This window comes from Zalophus californianus, chromosome 17 (assembly GCF_009762305.2).
Source record: "Zalophus californianus isolate mZalCal1 chromosome 17, mZalCal1.pri.v2, whole genome shotgun sequence".
Taxonomy (NCBI): domain Eukaryota; kingdom Metazoa; phylum Chordata; class Mammalia; order Carnivora; family Otariidae; genus Zalophus; species Zalophus californianus.
In genome coordinates this window covers 58764172-58787388 of record NC_045611.1, presented here as the reverse complement: position 1 = coordinate 58787388, position 23217 = coordinate 58764172, and the positions used below count along the sequence as shown (strand labels likewise).

General features: G+C 42.2%; 2 pseudogenes; one reads left to right on the top strand and one right to left on the bottom strand.

Annotated features, from left to right (window-relative positions):
- The first annotated feature begins 10191 nt into the window (after positions 1 to 10191).
- On the top strand, positions 10192 to 22240 carry LOC113935754 (annotated as a pseudogene).
- LOC113935755 lies at positions 13602 to 14405 on the bottom strand (annotated as a pseudogene).
- Positions 22241 to 23217: the final 977 nt, after the last annotated feature.

Below are 23217 nucleotides of genomic sequence, written 5' to 3'. Positions count from 1 at the left end.
ACTGTACCAAACGTTCCTTCCCCAGAGCACTCTCTTCTTTGTGAGTGTATACTGGTCAGCTGTCCTAACTTGAGCTTAAATAAAACTCTCTCTTTAAAATTTTAAAAAAGGTTTGTTCATTTTGTGTGGACCCCTTCACCTATATTCCAAATCATGATACTACGTAGGACTATCAGAGGAATGAATGTAGACTGGAGAAGACAATGGATGGAGCATGAATCCTGGACCAACTTGGCTTTGTTAACTGGTTGATGTCAACAAACCAACAAACTCACATTACGGTTCTAAAGTCCACCCGGAGGTACATAAAGCAATCTTAGAAGTCACCATTGGTGATTTTTTTTTTCATAACTGTGGAGCTGAGACAATCAAATGCATCTGTGATGATTTGAGGATGCATACAGATTGAGAACTGGAATCACGGAGTATAGAAATGCCCTTGAGTTAATAATCCTAAGATGAGAGAGAGTCATAGTGACAAGTTATTAATTAGGTCAAGGAATGAAGACTATATCAAGAGTTCTGTAGAGAACTAGTAAGATACATGTTTTATAAATATTTACATGTATACACCTTTTATAACTATATGGTGTATATATGTATATTGCATATACATATGTAGGTACAATATGTATATGAGATTTATTTCAAGAAATTCACTTATATGATTGTGGGGCGTGGCAAGTTTTACTCTATCCATAGGGTAGAGGGTAGGCTAGTGGGCTGGAAAGTCTCCAGACAAAGCTAATGCTGCAGTCTTGACACTGAATTTCTTCCTCTGAGAACTCTTACTTAAACCTTTAAGATCTTTTCACTGATTGGATAAGGTCCACCCACATTACCAAAATAAAATCCTTTGCTTAAAGCCAATCAGTTGTAGATGTTGAGCATATCTATAAAATATCTTCACAGCAACACTAAATTAGAGTTTGATCCAATAACTGGCTAGTATAGCCTAGCTAAGTTTACACATAAAACTAGCCATCATATTCTACCTCTTGTCAACTTGGCACCCACATACATCTCCTTAAAACATACTTAATTTCCAAATAAAAACAGTAAAAAAAAGTCACACTTATGCTTAACTAGATCAAATCTGGTATTGGTCCATTGCTAGGACGGACCATACTACATATAATGGACTTTATATGATGAATGCAATATGATCCGAATGAATCTGTTGACCTATTGACCTAATGTTAAATTCTCTGACATTAGAAATTGTCCCCTGGTTGTGTAAGATAATATCCTTGTTCTCAGAAAATACAAACAAATATGAGACATGAAGTATGAAGCTCTTAAATGTTTCAGAAAAATATAAATTGATGGAGAGTGGGAGGGAAAAAGGATGAGTGATAGAGCAAATGTGACAAAAGTGTAACAAAAATACACTAGGAGGAAACATTGTTATCACCAGAGATGAGGAGTCAAAACCAAAAAAAAAACCAAAAAAAACCCCAAAACCAAAAACAAAAAACCCATACAAACAGACCTTGTTAAGATAACCTTTGGGGGGGTGCCTGGGTGGCTCAGTTGTTGAGCGTCTGCCTTCAGCTCAGGTCATGATCCCAGGGTGCTGGGATCGAGTCCCACATCGGGCTCCCTGCTCCGCGGGGAGCCTGCTTCTACCTCTGCTTCTCTCTCTGTCTCTCATGAATAAATAAATAAAGTCTTTAAAAAAAAAAAAAGATAACTTTTGGGGCACCTGGGTGGCTCAGTCAGTTAAGTGTCTGCCTTCGGCTCAGGTCATGATCCCAGGGTCCTGGGATGCAGCCCCGCATTGGGCTCCCTGCTCAACAGAAGGCCTGCTTCTGCCTCTCCCTCTGCTTGTGCTCTCTCTCTCTCTCACTCAAATAAATAAAATCTTTTTTTTTAACGATAACTTTTATCTTCCTTTAGTCTCCCCATTTATTTTAGCTACTTTTGAACAATTGCCTCTCTTTGTTCAACTTAATATATAAGCACTTAGGTTTTGCTACTTCTTTGGGTCTTCGTTTCCTTATGAAGCCTTGTGTATCAGGTAGAACTTACATTAAATAAATTTATAAGCTTCCTTCCTGTTAATATGTTTTATGTCAATTTAATTCTCAGGCCCATCCAGAGATCCTAAGAAGGTAGAGGTAAAATTTGCCTCTTCTACATAAGCCATGAGCCACCCAGGCATCCCGATATGTGTACTTTCAACATTTATATTATACTTCAATCAAAAGTTAAAATATTGGCTGGGGCACCTGGGTGGCTCAGTCCATTAAGCGACTGCCTTTGGCTCAGGTCATGATCCTAGAGCCCCGCACTGGGCTCCCTGCTCAGCGGGAGTCTGGTTCTCCCTCTCCCTCTGCCCCTCCCCCCTGGGCTCGTGCTCGCTCTCTCATTCACCTTCTCTCAAATGAATAAATAAAATCTTTAAAAAAAAAGTGAAAATATTCTATGAAAAATGCAAGAAAAAAAATCCTTGCTATAAGTGGTAATAGTTTATCCTTTTAATATAGCCTCAGGGACATAGAATTTGATTAATCATAATCACTGATTTATATGACATTGTCATCGTTTTTGTTCTTTTACAACTCATTTCACTTTGTAAAATTTAATATATGTGTAATGATCACCTGTGAATTTACCATGCAAATCATAACTAGAACATTATCAATCATTTATATCAAATATACCTGAGAGATAACCACTGTCATAAATTTTGTGTAGATGACTTATTTATTTTTTAAAATTATATATCTGTATGTGCCTAGATAAAGTTTGGTTCTACTTGATTTTGAACGGTAAAAATGGGATGTCTTATGATATGTCATTATCTGGACCTTGCTTTTTACCTCAACATTCAGGTCATGATCCAGGGTCCTGGGATCGAGCCCCGCATGGGGCTCCCTGCTCCGCAGGAAGCCTGCTTCTCCCTCTCTCACTCCCCCTGCTTGTGTTCCCTCTCTCACTGTGTCTCTCTCTGTCAAATAAGTAAATAAAATCTTTAAAAAATATGTGATGGTGAAAATTCTATGTTTCACGGTGATGCTTTGTAAAATAAGTATTTTTAAAAATATGTTCATGGGGTGCCTGGGTGGCTCAGTCGGTTAAGCGTCTGCCTTTGGCTCGGGTCATGATCCCAGGGTCCTGGGATTGAGCCCCGCATCGGGCTCCCTGCTCCGTGGGAAGCCTGCTTCTCCCTCTCTCGCTCCCCCTGCTTGTGTTCCCTCTCTCATTGTGTCTCTCTCTGTCAAATAAATAAAATCTTTAAAAAAAAATACGTTCAAATTGACTATTTAAGCAGTGATGCTTTTCAGAAGGCAATCAGAAAGGTTCAGTAATTTTTCCAAAGTCATACAGAACTTAAGTATAAAGTTAGTATTCAGATTATGTGTCTGGCTGGGTCCAGGATCTATATTTATAACCACTATATATTTTATATATTTATAACCACTTTACTATATTGTCTATCTGGTGTTGCAAATATTTTTCCCTATTTGTGAAATATTTTATTTTTATCTTTAAATTCCAAGGTTTAAAAAAAATTTTACTGGGTGCCTGGGTGGCTCAGATGGTTAAGCGTCTGCCTTCGGCTCAGGTCATGATCCCAGGGTCCTGGGATCGAGCCCCACATCGAGCCCCGCATTGGGCTCCCTGCTCTGCGGGAAGTCTGCTTCTCCCTCTCCCACTCCCCCTGCTTGTGTTCCCTCTCTCACTGTGTCTCTCTCTGTCAAATAAATAAAAAAATCTTTAAAAAAATTTAATAAGAAAAGGTCACCACTTCAAAAGATAAGTGAAGAGCATTAAAAAAAGCAATTTAAAAAATGTATATAATAAACATTGATAAAAATGTGTGAATATGGTAGTACTCAGAAATGCTCCTGTGATGGTTTAGGTGTACAGGTTAGTATAAATTATTAAATCTCTATTAATGGAAGAATAGGAGACTTACCTAGCCCTTCCTAGGTTAAGAGGGTCTATGATTCTAAGAAGTGATTCAATTGGTAAAGATAAAACTTCAGAATCACTAAAGATTAAATAAACAGGAGGGGCCATCCAGGCTGATGATATAAAACCATCCTCGAGGCTGATTCCCAGTCTGATCCTTAGACTTCAGAACTCTCTTCCAACATGGCCCAAGACAACTCTCCAAACAGTAAGTTCCCCACACACCTGACTAAAGTTTTCATTTCATTGGTTTGGGGAGGAAATTGGACTAAAAACCTCCTGGGCTTGTCAGAAGTTGTGGGAATTCCATTTTTAAACTTTGAAATAAGTGTACTAGGATTAGGGAAAACCAGTTCCTCTCATGTGAGATGAAAATATGCTGTTTTCGGGCGCCTGGGTGGCTCAGTTGGTTGGGCAACTGCCTTCGGCTCAGGTCATGATCCTGGAGTCCCGCATCGGCTCCCTGCTCGGCGGGGGGTCTGCTTCTCCCTCTGACCCTCCCCCCTCTCATGTGCTCTCTCGCTCTCATTCTCTCTCTCAAGTGAATGAATAAAATCTTTAAAAAAAAAAGAAAGAAAATATGCTGTTTTCTGAGCATTGAGCATTGGGGATTTCAGAAAGATACAGGCATTTCAAGAACTAAACAAGATAGATTCTTGCTTCAGGAAGAAGAAAAGGGAGAGAGATACACTTAGAAAAAAAAAAAAACTATGAGAGGTATGAGAAAGTTCAGAGACCAGAAGATCTTTGGAATCAAAGAGGCTTCTAGATTTCTCTCTCCAGACTCAACTTTTCTCCAGAACTTTGGATTTGTCTATCTAACTTGTTTACTTGTCTCTAACCAGCATCTCAAACTCAACATGTCCCAAACTGGACCCTCCATGTTTCCACCCAAACTCTCCCTCCCTGAGTTTATCCTCACTCAGGACATGCCGGGTGCCCCGGCCAAAAAAATCTAGGAAACATCCTCGACCCATTTTTCTCTTATGACCCACATCTAATCAGGCTGGAAATTTTGTTGGTTTTAACTTTAAAATATTTTAGGAATCTGACCATTTTTTTGGTCCATCCCCACAAGGCCCTATGAGGCCCTATATAATCCGCTTTCCCCGCCTCATCTGAGGTCTAGGACCTCACCTGCTTATGCTTTATTTCCTCTTCTGCAGGCTGTGTAACCTTCTTGCTGTCTCTTCAATAGGCCAGGCAGGCTCCCCCTGCGATCCCAAGTCCCTGCAGTGAGCCTCTCTAAGTGTCAACGTGGCTCCTTCTCTCATTTGCTTCAAGTCTTTGCTCAAGTCATTTTCTCAGTGAGGTCTTCACTAATTACTTCACTTGAAAATGGGACCTTACCCTGTGCATTCTCTCTTTTCCCTCCTTCCTTCTTTTTTGCCATGGGAATACTTACCATCCGACATACTATATATTTCACTCATTTGCTTTCTATCTCCTGACTCTCTGTGAGGTCAGGGCTATCTTGACTGTTTTGTTCACAGTGCCTAGGATAGGGTCTGGCTTTTTAATAGGCACTCTAGAAATATGTTTTTGAACAATTAAAATCCCCATAATTGCAAGCATCTGGCTTTATCTGATTTTCTAACTTTTGAACTGCAGTTTTCAATTATGATGTCTTTAGTTCCATCAATTTTTCCCATTGCATTTTGGCATTTTATTTAAGTAAACTCTTTTCTATCTCAGTGTAACATAGGTTTTCTTGTACATAATCTTCCATTTACTGTTACATTTTACATGTCTTTAATTTGGCATTTTAACATATACTGTATATTGTATGGCTCAACTTCATTTTTCTTCACACAGTAAGCCGTTCTCTCCCAACACTACCCTTTCCCACTGATTTTGGAGGCTATAGCCCATTCCAAGTTCTCACATATAACAGGCTTTCTGTGCCTTGGCTTTCTATTTGGTTCCATTTGTCTACTTGTCTGTTTCTGCATGAGTACCATAGGGAAAAAATTTCTACTAATCTCTTTCAACTGGATAATTAAATCTATCATCATGGGGCGCCCGGATGGCTCAGTCCTTAAGCGTCTGCCTTCGGCTCAGGTCATGACCCCAGGGTCCTGGGATCGAGCTCTGCGTTGGGCTCCCTGCTGAGCAGGGAGCCTGCTTCTCCCTCTGCCTCTGACTGCTGCTTCCCCTGCTTGTACACACTCTCTCTCTGTCAAAAATAAATAAAATCTTCAAAAAAAAAATCTGTTATCTTTATCCTTTTTTTAACAAAATATATAATCTACCTTGTGGGCTTTTACCCTCCCTGCACATTTTAGGTTGCCCTCAAAATCCTGTTTGGTTCTTCTCAGAAAACACAGCTCTAGTCTCATCACAGAAAAATACCAGATAAACTCCAATGAGGTTCTACAAAATATCTGCTCAGGACTCCTCAGAACTGTCCATATCATGAAAAACTAAGAAAGCCTGAGAAACTGTCAGAGCCAGAGGGAGCCTAAGGAGACATGATGACCCAATGTAGTATGATACCTTGAAAAGCATCCTAGAACAGAAAAAGGATATCTGGTAAAAAATTTTTTGGTAAAAAACTTTAAAAATGTGAATAAAGTATGGACTTTATTTTTTTTTAAGATTTTATTTTATTATTTGAGAGAGAGCATGAGAGGAGAGAGGGTCAAAGGAGAAGCAGACTCCGCCCTGAGCAGGGAGCCCGATGTGGGACTTGATCCTGGGACTCCGGGATCATGACCTGAGCCGAAGGCAGTCGCTTAACCAACTGAGCCACCCAGGCGCCCTAAAGTATGGACTTCAGTTACTAATAACGTATCAGTATTGATTCGTTAGCTGTGACAAATATCCTGTACTAATATAAGATGTTAATAATAGGGGAGGAGTACCTGGCTGACTGAGTTGGTAGAGCATGCGACTCTTGCTCTTGGGGTTATGAGTTTGAGCTCCACATTGGGTACAGAGATTACTTTTTAAAAAGTACAGTGAACGATAGGGGATACCGGGTGTTGATACATGGGAACTCCTCATACTATCTTTGTAACTTCCGTAAATCCAAATATCCTAAAATAAGGTTTACTTGGTATTTTCGTTTGGAAATGCAGTTCCGTCGGTAGACATTTAAGATGGTCACTACTACCAACACTATGGCAGTGACTATCCATTTGCATTACCCAGATGTATATGTGTCGTCGGCTCCTCTAGGGTATAGACTCAGGAAGGGAATTATTAAGCTGTAACTCTGTCTGGAACTTTGTGCCCCCCAACACCCCCCCAACTCCCCAGTCAGAGACGAACTGGACCTTGATACTGCTCTCAAGGAGCCTTTAGCTTATGGGGCTAAAACATGCCCCAGGATTGATGAAAGAGATCTTACTGGGATGGCCGGGTGGCTCAGTCGGTTAAGCATCTGCCTTTGGCTCGGGTCATGATCCCAGGGTCCTGGGATTGAGTCCCACATTGGGCTCCTTCTCCCTTTGCCTGCCACTCCCTTTGCTTGTTCTCTCTCTGACAAATAAATAAAATCTTAAAAAAAAAAAAAGAAAAATCTTACTCAGCTTTGATCTCTTTGCTTTCCTCCTTCCTTACTTTCATCTTACTTTTGCTCTTCCTCATCTCGGCCTCCCAGCCCAGCCGCTAACTGTAGTGTCTCAGGAAGCGCTAATCTGCTTATCTCTTCCCCTACTCCCTAGGGAGTTGGTCTGGGTTGGTTAGAAGTTCTACTACAGCTACTTAAGGGCTTTCCTTTAAGCTTTTTATTGTAAAGGAATTTTTCCTTCTAAGAATGGATAGTCAAGGACCTGTGCACAGAGAATAATGTAAGTGATGGTATAAGATGGGTGGGGTCCTGTGAGAGTTTTGTTTCGTTTTTTTTTTTTTTTTTTTTTACCTAAGGTCAACCTCGGAGCCAATCACTTTGCCATCAGAAAAATTAATCACAGGGGCACCTGGGTGGCTCAGTTAAATGTCTGCCTTCTGCTCAGGTCATGATCCCAGGGTCCTGGGATCGAGCCCCAAGTCGGGCTCCCTGTTCGGCGGGGAGCCTGCTTCTCCCTCTCCCTCTGCCCCTCCCCCTGCTCGTTCTCTCTCCCACGAGCTCTCAAATAAATAAATAAAAATCTTAAAAAAAAAAAATTCTGTCGCAGACTATTTGGAGCATGGAGCACGGTCCTTAGACTGGAGAGTCAGGGAAGGACTCTGAGAAGATAATGCTCAAGCTGGAACCTGTCGTAAAGGTGCAAGTTAGTCCATCACCGTGGAAAGAACATCACAGGAAGAGAAGAACAAGTACCAAGCTTGAAATAGGAGGAAGTTGGCCTGGTTGGGGGACAGAAAGGAGTTAGGTGTGGTGGCTGGAGGACACACCTGTTTCAGGGTATAAGGCCAAGTAGGTCACTAGGTGATGATGTCAAAGATATAGGTAAGGCCTGGGATGCCTGGGTGGCTCAGTCGGTTAAGCGGCTGCCTTTGGCCTGGGTCATGATCCCAGGGTCATGGAATTGAGCCCCCCATCGGGCTCCTTGCTCAGCAGGGAGCCTGCTTCTCCCTCCACTTGTGCTCTGTCAAATAAATAAGATCTTTAAAAAAAAAAAAAGATATATGGGTGCCTGGGTGGCTCAGTTGGCTAAGCGACTGCCTTCAGCTCAGGTCATGATCCTGGAGTCCTGGGATCGAGTCCGGCATCGGGCTCCCTGCTCAGCGGGGAGTCTGCTTCTCCCTCTGACCCTCCCCCCTCTCATGCTCTCTCTCTCTCTCCTTCTCTCTCTCAAATAAATAAATAAATAAAATCTTTAAAAAAATCATTAAAAAAAAAGATATATGTAAGGGCCTGATCAACATGGTATGATTTAAGAGGAATCGTGGGTGACAGTAAAGTTAACTTTCCCCTTTCAGGGTGACTGGCTGGCTCAGTGGGGTAGAGCAGGTGACTCTGATATCAGTGTTGTGAGTTCAACCCCCATGTTGGGTGTAGACATTACTTTAAAAAAAATTCAAAATCTAAAAAATAAGTAAATAGCTGGGAGATGGGTATTAAGGAGGGCACGTGTGGTAATGAGCACTGGGTGTTATATACAAACAATGAATCACAGATCACTCTGTCAAAAACTAATGATGTACTGTATGGTGATTAACATAATATAATAAAAAAATAAAAATAAAAAAATAAAATATAAAGTAAATAAAAATACATACATAAAGTTAACCTTCAACTTTCAGTGAAGTATAATAGACCAGGAGGTAGTAGACTGGCATGCAATTGAAGATTTAGGCTTTTAGGAGGGACATTCAGGGATCAAAGAGAAAAGCATCTTTATAGACTGGGAATCCAAATGAATTCTTTTGCTTAAGGAATGTAATGAGTAGCCATAGTTAAGAGTTTTCACTGGATTTTCTTTTTGCATAAATGTGGAGTTAGACTTTCTTGAGAGTGACCTCAGAAATATTGCAAAACTGTATCAGAGACAGAAAGATTCAACTTGCTCTTTCCTATGAGGTGCCAATCAAAGCAACTCAGTACATTAACGTCTCCTCTATTTTTTTTTTAAGATTTTATTTATTTTTTGACAGAGAGACAGCAAGAGAGGGAACACAAGCAGGGGAAGTGGGAGAGGGAGAAACGGGCTTCCTGCTGAGCAGGGAGCCCCATGTGGGGCTCGATCCCAGGACCCTGGGATCATAACCTGAGTTGAAGGCAGACGCTTAACGACTGAGACCCAGGCGCCCCTAAAGTCTCCTCTCTTATGAATACAGCTGTTGTGCTTCCAACTGAACCTCTAGCAACCCTAGTAAATTTTCTTCTCATCTCAGTTCACTAAGTCTAATTTTGTTACAAAATCATATGTTCCAAACAAATGTCCAGACTTTCCGGATTTGGCTATTTTAAGGTGGTGTCCCATATCTAAAATCACATAATGTGGGGCACCTGGGTGGCTCAGTCGGTTGGGCATCTGCCTTCAGCTCAGGTCATGATCCCAGGGTCCTGGGATTGAGCCCCATGTTCGGCTCCCTGCTCAGCGGGGAGCCTGCTTCTCCCTCTCTCTCAGCTGCTCCCCCTGCTTGTGCTCTCTCTCTCTCTCAAATAAATACATAAAATCTTAAAAAGAAAACAAAACACAGAACACACTTGTGTGTTTAAGGGCTTTATAACTGTGGCAGAGTTCTTTCCTATTGGGTTCTGGTGGATTCCAAATGAAAAGAGGAAATCAGACACTAGCCTGAGCCTGAAGTTTGAAATGTTTAAGCTGGCCTATTAAATGCTTCTTCTTTCCTAATCTTTCCAAAGAGACCATAACAATGAATCAGAGACGCAGCCGCACCAAATTCACAGAAGATCAATTGAAAATCCTCATCAAGGCATTTGACCAAAATCCTTACCCAGGTTATGCTACCAAACAAAGACTTGCTTTAGAAATCAACACTGATGAGTCCAGAATCCAGGTAAATTACAAATTCTATATCTCCAAGACTAGAATTAGAACAGGAGGAGAGGAAACTGTTGATCAAGCACATGTTATGAGCCAGTCTGCTAAGGGCTTTGTGTGGACTTTTTAAATAAACTTAAAGCAAAGTTTATTGAGGGATAGTAAAGTTTATTGAGCAATAGTACAAAGCTCCTGAAGAGGGAGGGGACCAGAGAGGGTTGCCCTGGAGTATCTTGATTGACACCCAGAATGAACTCACAAGGATGTTGCTCTTTGTCTCACCTCACAAATGTGGGTACTGAGGATCAAAGAGGAAGGAAGTGTGTAGGTACTCCTTCAGAGAAGAGGAAATGCTTGAGCTGGTTGTTAAATGCGTAACCGCAGTATCTATTTATTAACTTAAAAACATTAATATAGTCATGTTGGGACCAGATTGTGAAGATGCTAAATGCCAATCCTTGACCTAAGACTTAGTCAGATGTGACAGGTATCAGTAACAATCCTGAGCTTTGATCTAATAAGAATCACACACACACTGAAGACAGGCAGTGATGAGGTTGAGATGACATAAACATACTTAATTCTCTCATTTTCTTTTCTCACTTAAGATTTGGTTTCAGAATCGAAGAGCTAGGCACCAGTGCCAGAAAAAATCAGAACCCGATGAGGACTTAGAATCAAGTCAAGACCAAGATCACTCTGAAGAGGAGATTCAAAGTAAATAGTCTGCTCCAGTCGTATTCCCCAGCAGAGGCTCTTGGGTAACCAGTGCCTCTCCACACTGGCGCTAACTACTACTCTGAGTGGGAAAAGAATGTTCTCTCCCTGGACCTCCTGATCAGGGTCTTCTGGTTCAGGGTTCAGCATGGAACCTGGATATTCTTCCCTGCATGATTCATGGATCTTCTTCTTCTTCTTCTTTTTAAGATGTTGTTTATTTATTTGAGAGAGAGGAAGGGAGAGAGAGAGAGAGAGCATGAGAGTGGGGTGAGGGCCAGAGGGAGAAGCAGACTCCCTGATGAGCAGGGAGCCTGATATGGGGCTTGATCCCGAGTCTCCGGGGTCATGACCTGAGCCAAAGTCAGATGCTTAACCGACTGAGCCACCCAGGCGCCCTGGTTCATGGACCTTCTGAGACTCTCCTCTGCTTACGTTCTAACCTAACCATATACTACATCTCCTCTAGAACCTTCTGCCTGGAATAAGCTGGGGCAAGGCCCTCTTAAGGAGAGGAAACAGGTTCCAAATTAGATGGGAGACAGGGTGGGACGTGTTTGGGTTCCTTGTTTGAATATGTAAACTGACCTCTGAAATGTTCCTTGACCCTCAGTCTTACATCTGTGACAGGTAGAGAAGACAGACGGTGTCGTACCAGCTATACTTCTTCACAATTACACACCCTCATCGGGGCATTTATGAACAACCCTTATCCTGGCATTGATACCAGGGAGCAACTTGCTAAAGAAATTGGCATTCCAGAGTCAAGAGTCCAAGTAAGTGTTGAAGAATTCGACTGCTCCATCTCCTAGGGATGGAGATGTATGGGACGGGGAGCCATGTGGACATGACAGGCACATTCCCACTCCAGGATCTTTCCACAAGCTGTTCTCTTCATCTGGTAGGTTCTAACCCAGGTTCCCCGACAGCCAGCTCTCACCCCCTTTAGTTCTTTTTTGTTGTAATCAATGTTTTATTTTTTGTCTTTTTTTTTCATCTGTTCACTGCATTTATTAGTAATATTAAAAATTTTTACAAAAAAATCACTCTCAGTTCTCCTGTGGCTCTCATCCCTCTTGCCTGAGCCCATTTCCTCAGGACCAGTTCAAAACTGAACCTGTCCGCTGCCATTTTCACAGAAAGCAACCAATGAAGATGCAAGGGATGCAGCAGAAGGTTGGAAGAAGGCAACAGTATTATCCAGGTTCCACCCAAAGGTCAGCTGGGCGGAGAGTCACAGAATTCAGACAAAAGGGCTAGTGGCCTCACCCAGTGACATAGTTTAACGAAAGTGGGCTGGAGAGGAGATAGGGTAGCCCACCAGAGCCTTTAGTGAACACCTCAAAGGCTTGCATCAAACACGGAAGAAACGATACCAGTAGAAAAATGGGGAGGACCAGGGAGGCAGTCTTCTGGAAAGTTCCAGAACTCTCCCATGTTGGGAGGTGTGGAAAGTCTAGAGGGCACCAAGAGCCTCACTCATTTTTGGCAGAAAAAAAACTCTAGCATTAGGAAGTCACGAAGATGCCGCCCACATTGGGAAAGGCTACAAAGGGATGCACAGTTTCATAGGCACAGCAATCACAGACCAGAGTAGTGGGGATCACCACTACTGACACAGAAACCACAAAATGCAAGGGCAAGGAGAGTGGCCTTTCGGGGGGAAACTCCACTAGTGTCATTCAAACTTGAGCCCAGGTCAGATGACCTGGTGAGTACCACAGAGGAGCTGGCAACACTGAGGTGTCACATAAAAAGGACTCAAAACAAGCAGCTAGAAGAAGGGAATGGTAGGAAACTGCTCCAGGGCTCTTAGGAATTGAGGGTAGTACTGGGGATAGGTGCACAAGCAACAACACAAAAGAGGTTACCTGTTCAGCAGTCAGTTGGCGAGGCGGAAGAGGACCCAGGAGGCAGATGAAGGGAGCAAACATGGGGTCCTGAAAGCGAGTCTGGAGGCTGGATCAGAAGGGGTGCACACTGCACCACTGATGAAACAACTCTGGACCCCAAGGGAGGAGTCAAGATGGTAAAGGAGTCAGGGGGCCCTAAGTTTGTCTCATCCCTCAAATACAACTTGATAGTTATCAAATCATTCTGAATACCTGAGAAATCAGAGTTCTGAGGAAACAAATATTGACAACTCTACAAGTAGGAAAGCAACCACCTTTTGGAAGGTAGTTGTTTTTGTTGTTTTTCCTTTTTCTTTCTTCTTTTCTGGACAAAATGATGAGGAGAAATTCATCCCACAAGAAAGAACAGGAGGTAGTACTCACAGCCAGGGATTTAATCAATATGGATATAAGTAAGTTGTCTGAACGAGAATTTAAAACAATAATTATAAAGATACTAGCTGGGCTTGAAAAAAGCATAGAAGATACTAGAGAATCCCTTACTGTAGAAACAACTCTGAACCCCAAATGGGGGAGGCGGCAGATGCAGGTGGGTGTCACTGACAGAGGATGGTGGGGGGAACAGCCTCACTGTAGCCATCACAGGACCACAGGGAAATATATGGCCTTCAGGTCATGGAGGGCTCTTCCCAGCCTGGATGGGAAGGCAGTCTCACAGAGGAGGTCCGTTGATGCCTGACTGGTAGAAGGCACAGAGGTCCTCATATCAACAGTGGCCCTTTTTGGCTACGTGTCAGCATATAAGGCAGTTGGATTTGTCTTCCATAACCTGGAGTCCATCCTTGGGCAGGGAGATATTCTTTTTTTTTTTTTTTTTAAGATTTTATTTATTTATTTGACAGAGAGAGAGACACAGTGAGAGAGGGAACACAAGCAGGGGGAGTGGGAGAGGGAGAAGCAGGCTTCCAGCTGAGCAGGGAGCCCGATGCGGGGCTTGATCCCAGGACCCTGGGATCATGACCTGAGCCGAAGGCAGACGCTTAACAACTGAGCCACCGAGGTGCCCCAGGGAGATATTCTTGATAAGAGACCAGCTTTTGAGCCTTCGAGAGATTCTCTGCTTTTTGTGAAAGCCTCCCCTGGAGGGACCCCCATGGTCTGGTCTGGGAAAAGGAGATTCAGCCTCAGTCACCCCTACCAACCACAACCATTTGGGCCACACCAGGGGCCTTGGCCTCCCTGATTTGGGCCTTTGCCCAGGGGAGGAGGTGGGAGACTCAGCAGTGGTAGAATCATTAGTCCCCTTGATTCTGGAGGACCTCTGTAAAGAGCTGACTTGGGGTCATCAGGCTTTCCACTGGCCAGGAGGCTACGTGGTCCAATGGGACTCCATCCTTCTCATCTCGTTTCTTCCCTCCTGCTCTGGCAGTGAGGGCTGCTGCTTCTGATTCTGCTTCTTCAGCTTCGGCATCATGGTTGTGGCAATGGCTACAGTGGGATTCGGAGGGCGGTGAGGAAGGGGCCCGTTGGGATTGTTTCCTGTTTGTTTTCTGAACAGCGCCTGGCACATGACAATAAGAATTTGTTGAAGGAAGGAAGGAAGGAAGGAAGATTACATTGAATACAAGCCAGACATTTGGCTAAAGTCTTTATATCTATTGTATTTTTCAACCTTTCTAATTATCCCATGGGTTTGAAATTATTTTGTCTACTTCAGAGATTTAACATGTAGATCAGAAATGTAGGGTCCTTTTGTAAAAAAAAGATTTTATTTGGGAGAGTGCAGAAGCAGGGGGAGCAACAGTGCAGAGGGAGAAGCAGGCTCCCTGCTGACCAAAGAGCCTGATGTGGGGCTCGATCCCAGGCCCCTGGGATCATGACCTAAGCCGAAGGCAGAAGCTTAACCTACCGAGCCACCCAGGCGTTCCAGAAATGTAGGATCCTGATGGAATATCATGCTGTCAGAGCGGTGTACTCCAGGTGTGTATTTAAACCAGTGCTCCTTCCAGTAATCAGGGAACGGATGCACATCAGTGGGTCTGATGCTCCTTTCTCTCTCTTCTCTTCCTTTCTCCTTCTGTGTCTTTCATGTTGCATTCATACCAAGCGCCTACAGTGTGCTAGGAACAGTCCTACCTAGTGAGATATTCATAAAGAACAGAATCTTGGAAAATAATAAGGGAGATGGGCAAATAAACTGACAAATTTCGATGGTGTGATTAAATCACACAAATTTACCTTCTAGACAAATATGAGTGAACAAATGTGTTTATCAACAGGGAAGCCGATGTGTCTGGTCAGAAATAGTTTGACAGAGGAAAAGTTGATCCGAGGCTTGCAAAGTAGGGGGAAATTCCCCGGGGGAAGACCAGAATAGTGGGGGTTAATAAGGGTGGCATTTGTGGCAGACTGGATCTCTAAGAGCAGTCCTGTGGCTTCCAGAAAATTGTAAATTTGTCTACGGGCTGGTGAACCAAGGTGTCATAAAGATACTTAAGGAGGCTTCAAGTCTGAACCAGCTGTTTGTAGCCAGTTAAGATGGTGGACACAAACCCCAAATGTAAAATCATTCATTATCCTGAGAGCTGTGAAATGGGGCCCATCTCATTAATCCCTATATGCTGAGCCGAGCTCAGAGGTCTTGAAGTGGATTACACACTTGGAAAATGGAAAATGCTTGCTAGAAGAGTTTATATTTTATCCTTTGGGTGGTAGAGACATGCTTGAAGAATTGAGGCAGAGGAGAAAGCATGCTATGGTTACAGTTTGAAATAGCTCCTCTTCCCCCAGAGTGAAGAATGGATTTAACGATGGAGACAGGAAATAAGTTTGACAATCAGTGGAAAGTCAAGGAGGCTGAAACGTGGAAATGAGCGTTTACGAGACAGCATGCACATAGATTGACAGCATATGCACAGATGGGGTGTGGAGGACAACGACGGCATGGAGAGGGAAGGAGATCAAATAGACAGGGGAGGATATGGCGGGTTTAGCTTGGATGGCTGGTCCAATATCGGACCCCCGGTATTGGCATTATCCAGCAGGGGGATTGGGTTCCGGAAGAATACAAGGAGTTCCCCCAGGGCTGGAGGTGTCTGTCTGAGATACCTAAGACTGGATATCTAAGAGGCAGCTTCCAAAGACTGCAGAGCTCTGGGGAGGAGAGAATGGGTCCCAGTGAAGAGGCTGGGAGATTTTATAGAGAAGATGGGTATGAGCGGCAGACTGACTTTTGAGTAAAAGGTTTGGTGTGATTCTAAAAGAGTGTGAATTGAGAGAGAAGAAAACAGAAGCTAGTGGTGAAATGCAAAGCGAATTATGTCCTAGTATAGCCATTCCATATTCCTTGGGCTAGTTTCTCCCTAGAATTCAAAGCTGAATATATTTTTCCTTAAGATAAAGATATGGATATAGGTGCAGAGATAATGAGAAATCTCTGAATAACTTTGTCAACAGGGGACTGATTCTTGTAGATATCACAAGCATGGCAGATGGAGAAAGGGATTTATGATTTGGGTGTAGACGCCGTATACAGGGCTACATATGTGCAGGTCTTCCAAAACCAGCATTCATCTGCAGAGTGGTCTATACCTTCAGGAAGGATGTGAAAGTTTCAGTGACATAATGTGACTTTTCCAAAGCCTGGTTTTTGAACTCTAGACCTGTGCTTTATTCTCCTCCTCTGTGAAGACCAAAAGTAGCAGCTGTGGAATATGAACGTGTGTGTGTGTGTGTAATATATAAATCTGTGTTTTTCTAAAGTTATTATTATAAATTATGTATGCATATATTTAACGTGTCTAATGTGCATAAATGTGTGTATTTTATCAGCAGAGGCTAGGGGTAGCAATCAATTATGTATTGTGGGATGAAAAATATTTTCCTAGACAGATATACTCTCCTGGGTCATGGAAGAAAAATAGGCATTTTTGAGAGGAAGGAAAAAAGATGGGAAAGGAATTCCAGGCAGAGGGAAGAGCTTCAGTCTAGGCACGTTAGGGGAAACCCAGCAGTGGTAATGAGGGGGTCATGGGGAGTTGAGGGAATGAAACCCATCATGAAGGTACTAGGTGTGTGGTTCAGAATTTTGGGCTTTATCTCCAGACCCAACAGACTTTCCTAGATGTCATATGGAATGTCAGTGATTTTGAAATTAAGCCTAAAACAAATCATCTTACTCTTCCTTCTGCCTTATGAAAAAAGCAATGGTGAAGTTTTCATGGCATCACTTGTTTTAACTAATTCTCAATGTTTTACCTTAGATTTGGTTTCAAAATCGGAGATCCAGATTCCATGTCCAGAGAAAAAGAGAACCTGATGATCAAGACTCAGAACAGAGACAAGACCAGGAACAGGATCTCTGGGATGAGAGAGTTCAAGGTAATCACCCTGTTGTTCTCATTTTGGCTCACAAGCAGAGGCTCCTGACTGTCCAGTCCTTCCACGTGGTGGAGTCAAGTCCAACTATCTCTTGGGAAGTAGAAGATATTCCTACTCAAGTGTCTTATCAGGTTCCATGGAGTAAGGGGATTGGTTATAGTCTCTGGAGGCTCTTCCCAAGTCAGGCCCCCCCCCCCCAAGGAATTCCACTGGCCATTTTTCCAGCCGGAGTCCAGATACCCCAGTAGAATGTGCATTTTGGTCACTGATGTCTTCTCAGTGCCTGGTACATAGTAAACAATTGGTAAATTTTGTGGAAGGTATGGTTGACTTAATGGAAGAATCAGTCCTTAGGTGTGTTCTGCCAGGGGCCGCCTAGTGCATGGCTGTCCCAGGAGATAGTAAGTTCCATGTTGGGCTAGAAAGGCGGGAGCTGAGTTTACTTTCATGTTTGAACGTATAAACTGGCTTCTTCCAATCCCCCGTAGGCATAGAAACTACACAAAATGACACCAGTCTCACTCTCGGCTGTCTTATTTCTCCAGTGCAAATGCAGGGTGGCCAGAGAGACATTCAGTACATTTTATGTCTTCAGCCTGGGCTCTAAATCTTTCTCACTCATCTTGGGACTATGTCATTCTAAACATACCTTCAGCTTTTCCAGAAGCCGAGCCTGCTGGAGATGGTAAACAGAACTTCAGGAGCCAGAGACAGATACATATGGCACCACACAGCCCTACTGACTGGTCGTAGATCCAGAGTTCAGCAGATCTTGAGGACAATGAAAATAAACTTATCGATAGCATTTTTCAGTCATCATAGTAATTGTGCTTTTCAGTAAGAAGCATTTATTTGGTCTTCATCCCCATTGCTGGCACAGAGCTTCTCAAACCTTTGGAATTTCCAGTGATTGGAGAAATTAGAGTTCTTCCTCCCTGAACTCCAGGAAGTGGGGAGGGGCTGGAGGTTGAATCATTTGCTGATGGCCAATGATTTATTATTTTTTATCTTAATTCCAGTATGGTTAACATACAGTGTTATATTAGTGTCAGGTGTACAATACAGGGTTTCAACAATTCTATACACTATTCAGTGCTCATCATGGTAAGTACTCATAATCCTCCTCACCTATCTCCCCCATTCCCTCCACCTCCCTTCTGGTAACCGTCAGTCTATTCTCTGTAGCTAAGAGTCTGGTTTTTTGTTTCTCCTTTTTCCTTTGTTCATTTGTTTTCTTTCTTAAATTCCACATATGAGTGAAATCAAATGGTATTTGTCTTTCTCTGACTGGTATATTTTAACATGTGGCTTTTTAAAAAGTTTGTTAAAAAGATTTATTTATTTGAGAGATAGAGAGAGAGTGCTCTCCCATGCTCTCATATACAGACTTGAGTCGGGGGCGGGGCACAGAGGAAGAGAGTCTTTCAAGCAGACTCCCTGCTGAGCTCAGAGCCTGACACGGGGCTCAATCCCACGACCCATGAGATCATGACTTGAGCTGAAACCAAGTCGGCTGTTTAACCGACTGAGCCACCCAGGTGCCCCCTCTCTTTAAAAAGTTTTTATTTTTATTTTTTAGTAATCTCTACCCCCAACATGGGGCTCAAACTCACAACCCCAAGATCAGAGTTACATGTTCTACTGACTGAGCCAGCCAGGCACCCCTTGATTTATTTCACCTAGCATGATACTCTCTAGATCCATCCATGTTGTTGCAAACGGCAAGATGTCATTCTTTTTTATGGCTGAGTAATATTCCGTTATATATATTATTCCATTATATATAGTCTTTATTTATATTTATTATATATTTCACCTATATATATGGAATATATATATTCTATCATATATATACTTTATCCATTCATCAATGGATGGACACTTGGAATGCTTCCATAATTTGGCTGTTTTAAGTAATGGTGCGATAAACATAGGGGTGTCTATATCTTTTCAAGTTAGTGTTTTCCTATTCTTTGGGTAAATGCTCAGTAGTAGAATTACTGGGTCATATGGTAATTTTATTTTTAGGAACTACATTTTCTAAAGAGTTCTCTTCTATATGTAGCATGTACTATCATGTGAAAAAAAAGTTAACACACTGCCAATTTTCCTAAGAAGAAAAAGGATTTTTAAATATTTGGTAAAATAGACATAACATAAAATCTGTTGCCATTTTAATGATTTTTAAGTGTACAATTGAGAGCATTAAGTACATTCACACTGTTGAGAAAGTGTGACCACTGTCCGTTTCTAGAACTTTTTCTTTTTTTTTAAAAGAAGATTTTATTTATTTATTTGACAGAGAGAGAGAGGGAGAGTGCACAAAGAGAGGGAGCGGCAGACAGAGGGAGAAGCAGACTCTCTGCTGACCAAGGAGCCCGACGCGGGACTCGATCCCAGGACCCTGGGATCATGACCTGAGCCAAAGGCAGACGCTTAATGACTGAGCCACCTAGGTGCCCCTGTATTTGTCATTTCTAAGTGACCTATTCCTTGACTTGCTTGTTTTATAAATAATCTTAAGTGACTTTCTGGAGACCCCCCCAGGGGCTGCATTCTTTAGGCAGTATTTTCTTTTTTAATAATTAAGTGTAATTGTAGTAAAATAAATAGAACATAAAATGTACTATCACAACCAATGTACAGTTCCATGGCATTAATTACATGTATGTTTTTCAACCAGCACCACCATCCAACTCCATAATTGTTTTCCCCTTGCAAAACTAAAACTCTATACTGCAAAACAATAACTTCCCATCTCCCTTCACCTCAACCTGTGGTAACCACCATTCTACTTTCTTTCTCTATGAATTTGACTATTCTAGGTATCTCATATAAATAGAATCATACAATATTTGACCTTGTGTCTGACTTTTTTTCCCATAGCATTATGCCTTCAAGGCTTATCCATCTTATAGTGTGTGTCAAATTTGTCTTCCTTTCTATGGCTGAATAATATTCCATTATATGCATATACCACATTTGCTTTATTCATTTATTCATTGGTGGACACTTAGGTTGCTTCCATCTTTGGGCTATTGTGAATAATGATGCTATAAACCTGGGGGTACAAATATCTGTTTCAATCTCTGTTTTCAATTCTTTGGGTTATATATCCAGAAGTGAATTGCTGGACCATATGATGAAGAATTTTTAAAATAAACAGATATTATGAAGCAGATATTTTATTATTTTTAAAAAACATTTTATTTTTTTAAACTAGGCTCCACACCCAATGTGACCTCAAACTCATGACCCCAAGATCAAGAGTCACATCTCTACTGACTGAGCTAGCCCGGTGCCCCTGAAGCAGATATTTTAAAAAGTAAAATATCTGGTCAAATAGGGACTTCTACAAGGAGTGTGGTAATTTTAAATATGCTAAAATTTCATACCCAGTTAATAAAGTTACATTCTAGGGTGCCTGGGTGGCTCAGTTGGTTAAGCAACTGCCTTCGGCTCAGGTCATGATCCTAGAGTCCTGGGATCGAGTCCCGCATCGGGCTCCCTGCTCAGCGGGGAGTCTGCTTCTCCCTCTGACCCTCCCCCCTCTCATGCTCTCTATCTCATTCTCTCTTTCAAATAAATAAATAAATTCTTAAAAAAAAACTAAAAAAAAAATTTACATTCTATAAAAGTTAAAAAATCTATATTATGTAATAGATGGAAAACCTTTAATTGATGTATACCCATACCCACACACGAAGATATCTGTGACATATATACTTTATTTTTAAATAAGTTCATATTCTAGGTCAATACTATCCAACAGAAATTTCTGTGTTGCTGGAAATACTCTTTACTGGTGCTAATAGCCACAAGCCACAGCTGACTACTGAGTAGGACAAATAATGGCTAGTGTGACAAGAGGAACTGCATTTTTAATTTATTTTAATTTTTAAAGCTTTATTTATTTGAGAGAGGGAACACAAGTGGGAGGGGCAGAGGGAAATGGAGAAAGAATCTCAAGCAGAGTCTGCACCAAGCACAGAGCCCCAACGTGGGGCCTGATCTCACGACACTGAGATCAGGACCTGAGCTGAAACCAAGAGTGTTGGACGCTTCACCAAATGCGCCACCCAGATGCCCCGTAATTTTACTTTAATTGTATACAGTCACTATGGGAAACAAACTGAGGGTTGTTGGAGGGGGAAGTGGGGGGGTGTGGCTGGGGGATGGGCATTAAGGAGGGCACTTAATGTAACGAGCACTTGGTGTTATATGCAAATGAGGAATCGCTAAACTCTACCTCTGAAACTAATAATACACTATATGTTAATTAATTGAATTTAAATTAAAAAAATAAAGGCAAAAAAATGTGCAGAGGCACGTGGCTAGCGGTTACCCTATTGAACAGTGCAGATCTAGAAAGCATCTTGTGAACTATTTAATTCAACATTACATTGGCAGCATCTTTCCAATTTTATAAATCTGCTCCTCAAACACTGGTATCTATTTGATGGCGTTAGTAGGTTAGAAAGTATATGTAAAACTGTATCTTAATCACAGCAAAACTGAAACAGCGCCCCAAGAGTTAATGAAGTTAAAACTAGCAGAAAATTATAAATAAAATCTTTAAAAAAGACTAGCAGAATATTTTAATTTTGTTTTTTAGACAACTGTTTTCCCAATAAACTATTGGGCCTTTTCAGACCCAACAAACCCACTAGCTGTCTCTGCGGAAGCCTGGACTCAAGGTCAACTGATACAGTCCCAGCCCATGAACAAGGAAGGCCCTGCATTTCTTAATCAAGAAAATGAGCCCAAGACCCCATCCAGCTTATACCAGCTGCCCTAAATTGCTTCCCCTCGTCCTGACATCAGGGGCTGGGTTTTGCTTTGTTCTGGTGTTGTCTTTACCCCCAAATGAATATGGGATGTATGTTACATATAGGTTTGCTCATTATGCACACTCCGTCTTTACTCATGAAAAGTCATGCTCCCCCACTCTCTTCATCAATATGCATGTAGCCTCAACTCCTTTGATTATAAAAAACTTGTTCTCTCCCCCTTCCGGAAGGCGGGTTTGAAGCTCCCTCCCACCTCCTTGTCTCCTCATCTGGCTGCCTCTTGAATAAACCCTTTCCTTGCTGCACACCTGGTGTCTCAGTGATTGGCTTTGCTGCACGTCAGGCAGATGGACTTGGGTTCAGTTACAGAACCAAAACAATAAGGATAAATTTTAAGAGAATGTACATGACCCAAATGAAGAAACCTAAAATACTGCACTAAGGCACCTAAAAAGAAGACGTGAATATTAGTAACGGTGGGCTGGCATCGAACCCAGAAGTCAGAAAAAGAACTAAATAAAGCGAAAGTATAATAAATACTTAATGAAGATAAAGTAACTTGGGTGGTTTTGGGGCAAGGTCTCCTTAAAATAACTGAGAGCCAGAAAACGTTGCTGGTGAGGTGATATTTTGAGCCAACATTGACAGGAGAATGCATGAACTGCCTGAGAATCTAGAGGAAAAGATTTCAAGGCAGTAAGTTCAAGAGTACTGAGGTGAGAAAGGAGCAAAACGTCCAACGACCAGAAGAGACCGTTTGGTAGGGATGCTATTTAGGAAGGAAGTGCTCAGGGGGGTAGGGGAGGGGCGGGAGGGGAAGCTTCCTAAAAGAAGGGGGAAACCATGAGCCATTGAAAGGCTTCTAATCGGCTTTAGGTTTAAAAGGGCATGGATCTGGAGAATAAACAGTCAATCCACAAGTGTCAGGAGGCTCGGGAGGCTCGTGAAAGAGAAGTGGGCTGTGTGTTAGGGATCACAGCAGTCCTGGACACTACAGGGTTAAGATTTGAATGTGGATTTTCCCGTCCACCTCGTTTGCTATGAAACCCCTGAATTCTGTCCGTGGGACAGCAACTTCTGAGATAGAGATAATAATGAATGTATACAATTACTTTGTGCCTGGTGCCCTTCTGAGCTCTTTCCGTGTCTTAGACCAGT